This window comes from Lissotriton vulgaris, chromosome 1_1, assembly GCF_964263255.1.
Source record: "Lissotriton vulgaris chromosome 1_1, aLisVul1.2, whole genome shotgun sequence".
Lineage (NCBI taxonomy): Eukaryota > Metazoa > Chordata > Amphibia > Caudata > Salamandridae > Lissotriton > Lissotriton vulgaris.
The window spans coordinates 1,251,216,940-1,251,220,702 of NC_141685.1; the positions used below are offsets into that span (position 1 = coordinate 1,251,216,940).

Consider the following 3,763-nt stretch of genomic DNA (forward strand, 5'->3'; position numbering starts at 1 on the left):
AGACAAAGAAAACATTGCAATAATACAGTAGGGAATTATTGATGCAAACAGGAAAACAAAAGGGGATGAATGATTATATATATAGTGCAAACTAGCTCAGAATACCTCACCATGTTAAGAAGGGTCCAACTGTCTGTTCCTCTCTCTGGTGGAATCAGGACTCTCTCCCCTTCACCATCACCAACGTACTAGCTTCACTCCAACTGCACTCCAAATGTAACTTCATCGTCTGCTAACAATTCCAACTCTTCCATCTGCCTGGTAACTGCTCCACAGATCAGCTGTCCAACTCACAGCTCCAGCTCACAGCTCCAGCTCTCAGATCCAGCTCTGCAAACCAACTGACTCCATCTGACTTCTTCAATTCCAAAAACCATCTGACTGCTTCAATTACAAAAATCATCTGACCTCTCTGCTCTTCTGTTCTCTGATAATATGGGAAGCTCTCTGCTCATGGAAATTTCCAGAAAGCACCGGCCTCCCACCGAATTCCTGCACCAAGCCCCGAGCTCCCTGCGCTCCCACAGTGGCCAGCTGTAGTTGCGTCTATAGCCCGGGAAAGTAAGCACATTCCTTCGATAAGGGCCGGTCCTCACCAGTTTCTAACTAGTGAATAACAGGCTCAACTCTAAACATCACTTCTGACCTACAAGCGCCTCAGACAACTGAGGCAGGAAGACAAGATGGCTGCTCTCTAATTTAGACTGACAGACCGCGCGTGTTCCTGCCAGAGAGACCTCGAGTGATTGAATCCTCCAGTTGAGATACAGGCGAACCCCTCACCGGTCCTGAAGTGATTTGTGAGATTTATAGCTACGCGCTACAGAAGCCACTCTTCCAGCCTGAATTGAAATACCGCTACTATGTGAATATTTTCAACCCCATGTGTACATCGCTTGGCGGACAACTAGACTTGTAGAAGCACCACCGGCTAATTACAGAAATTATCTCTACACCGGCGAATTACCGTCACCAAGGCATACTCATTGCCTCGTGCAGACGTTTTGTTCCCAGTCCCCGTCCTGAAGAGAACCGTCAACAAATCCGGTTCGAAACGCGTCGACATACCTGCCCTGTGGCCACTCAAAAAGGGTACACCTAGGAAGTGAAAATAAAAAACCACCTGGAACCCTAGCTGTGTAACCCAATCTAAATCGCATCCACAGGGTTGTCAGGCAGGCAGGCGCACTTTTCCATCTGTTCCCGCCTGTCTTTTGGTTTCATACCCTTATGGACTGGTTGTATTTTTGTTTGTAGGAACTCTTTCACTGTATATAAATACAATTTATGCTTGGTTATTTGATTAATGTAACTGTTTTTCTTGGTGTGTCTTTCACAATTGTGTTCATTTGAATTGTGTGCTTTTCAATTTGTAAATAATGTAAACAATGTATAGTGGTAGTTGTGTATCAATGTAAATACTGTATTTATGTACTCACTGTCGTGACAGTCTTTTGGTTCGCCCATATGTTTTGATGAACTTAAAAAACCAAAAAAATTAAATAAATTTGCTTTTGGTACAAAAGGCCTTGGTAACGTAGTACATTTTGACTACGTCACTATCATTAATGAAAATAACTTTGCCTATCCAGCCATTTTTGTTCTGTTGATCATATTGTTGAGATCCGGGCTGGGTAGATGTAGGATCCACAGCCTTTGTTGTTCTACAGTTTGCTCTCTAATTTAGGCCTTTAGGCCCGAAAAGAGGCAAAAGAGACATAGAATCATGCTAAAGCCGATACATACTGCAAATACTGCAAAGGAAAGATGGCTACCCTCGAGTTTAGGCCTCTCGGCCCGAAAAGAGGCAAAAGAGACATAGAATCACCTTCCCATGTCACCAGGCAGTGCTAGCCGCCTGCAGCCGCTACTTCGATGCCATGTTCAGCGGGGGGCTGAAAGAAAGCCGCGACACAGAGGTCAACTTCCGTGACGCCTTGCACCCCGAGGTGCTGGAACTGCTTCTGGACTACGCGTATTCTGCCCGCGTGATCATCAACGAAGAAAACGCTGAGTCGCTTCTAGAGGCTGGGGACATGTTGCAGTTTCTTGACATCTGCGACACCTCACCGGATTTCCTTGAGAAGAACCTCCACCCTGCCAACTGCCTGAACATGATGCTGTTGTCGGATGCCTACTGCTGTGAAGGCCGCTTCGAGCTCTCCTGGAGTATGTGCCTGGCCAACTTTGCCTCTGTGTAGCAAACAGAAGACTTCTTGAGGCTTCCAAAGGGTAAGCTCATGGAGCTGGTGAGAAGCGAAGAGCTGGAGGTAGAGGACGAAGCGATTGTCTAAGAAGCTGTGATTGGGTGGGTGAAGTTTGACCTCCCTCGAAGCCATGACGACTTGCCTGACCTGCTACGCTGCGTGCGGCTCGCTCTCTTGCCTGAGTTGTACCTGAGAAACATTGTTGCAGGTGATGAGTTGGTGTACGGCCACAAGTTGGGAAATTAGATCGTGGAGGACGCGGTGCGCTGCAAGATGAAGATCCTACAGAACGACGGTCTGGTGACCGGCTTTTGCGCTCAACCTCACAAAATCAGCCAGGCTTTGCTGCTCTCCGGCGGCCAGACTTTCATGTGTGACAAAATCTACATGATTGATCAGAAAACCAGTTAGATCATGCCTAGGACTGACATCCCGAGCCCACGCAAGGAGTGCAGTGCGTGCGCTATCGGCTGCAAGGTGTATGTGACCGGCGGCAAAGGATCCAAGAACGGGGCCTCCAAAGACATTTGGGTGTACGACACTCTTCACGATGAGTGGTCCAAAGCTGCCCCCATGATGGTGGCCCGGTTTGGCCATGGTTGTACAGAACTTGACCATTGTTTGTATGTAGTTGGTGGCCACACAGCTGTGACGGGCTCTTTCCCCGCTTCGCCGTCTGTGTATCTGAAGCAGGTGGAACAGTATGACCCACATGCCGATAAGTGGACGTTAATGGCGCCCCTCAAAGAAGGCGTCAGTAATGCTACAGTGGTTGGAGCCAAAATGAAACTCTTTGTCTTTGGTGGCACCAGTACCAACCGCGATAAACTGCCCAAAGTCCAGTACTTTGATCCGTGCCTGAACCGGTGGACTGTGCCAACTACCTGCCCGCAGCCCTGGCGCTACACAGCCGCCGCAGGTCTGGGCTGGGCATGTAGTGGTCATTGGTGGCGACACGGAGTTCTCGGCCAGCTCGGCATACTGTTTCAACAGCGAGACCTACCAGTGGTCAAAATTTGGGGACGTCACCTCCAAACGCATCAGTTGCCGGGCGGTGGCTTCAGGCAACAAACTGTACGTGGTTGGGGGATACTGCGGCGCCCAGCGCTGCAAAACTCTGGACTGCTATGACCCTTCGTCGGACACATGGAGCAGCGTCACTACAGTTCCTTATTCCCTGATCCCGACAGCCTTCGTCAGCACGTGGAAGTATTTGGCAACCTAGCACGCTCTTCCCTCACCAGTTCAGTCTGCATTGGGTGACTTTGCACAATTCTCCATTTTGGACCGCCCCGTCACCCCGCTTCAGATTCACATATGCAAATCTTGGCGTGAACCCATGGATCCATGAAGTCTAATTGCGCGTGTAACTGGCTCCATTTATTGTGATGCTAATTTCTATTTCTGAGCTGCTGTACTCTTGCACTCTGGTCCACCTCGGTGGACCGTTCCAATTCAAAGACGGAATGGGGGGTGAGGAGGGACATAACGTTGATAGAAAGAAGAGGGAAAAAAGACATAGAATCATGCCAAAGCCAATAGGCAAGCCCTACAAA

At 48.9% G+C, this 3,763-nt stretch overlaps 1 pseudogene; it reads left to right on the forward strand.

Moving 5' to 3' along the window:
• The first annotated feature begins 1,880 nt into the window (after window positions 1-1,880).
• Window positions 1,881-3,438, forward strand: LOC147748942 (ectoderm-neural cortex protein 1-like; annotated as a pseudogene).
• Window positions 3,439-3,763: the final 325 nt, after the last annotated feature.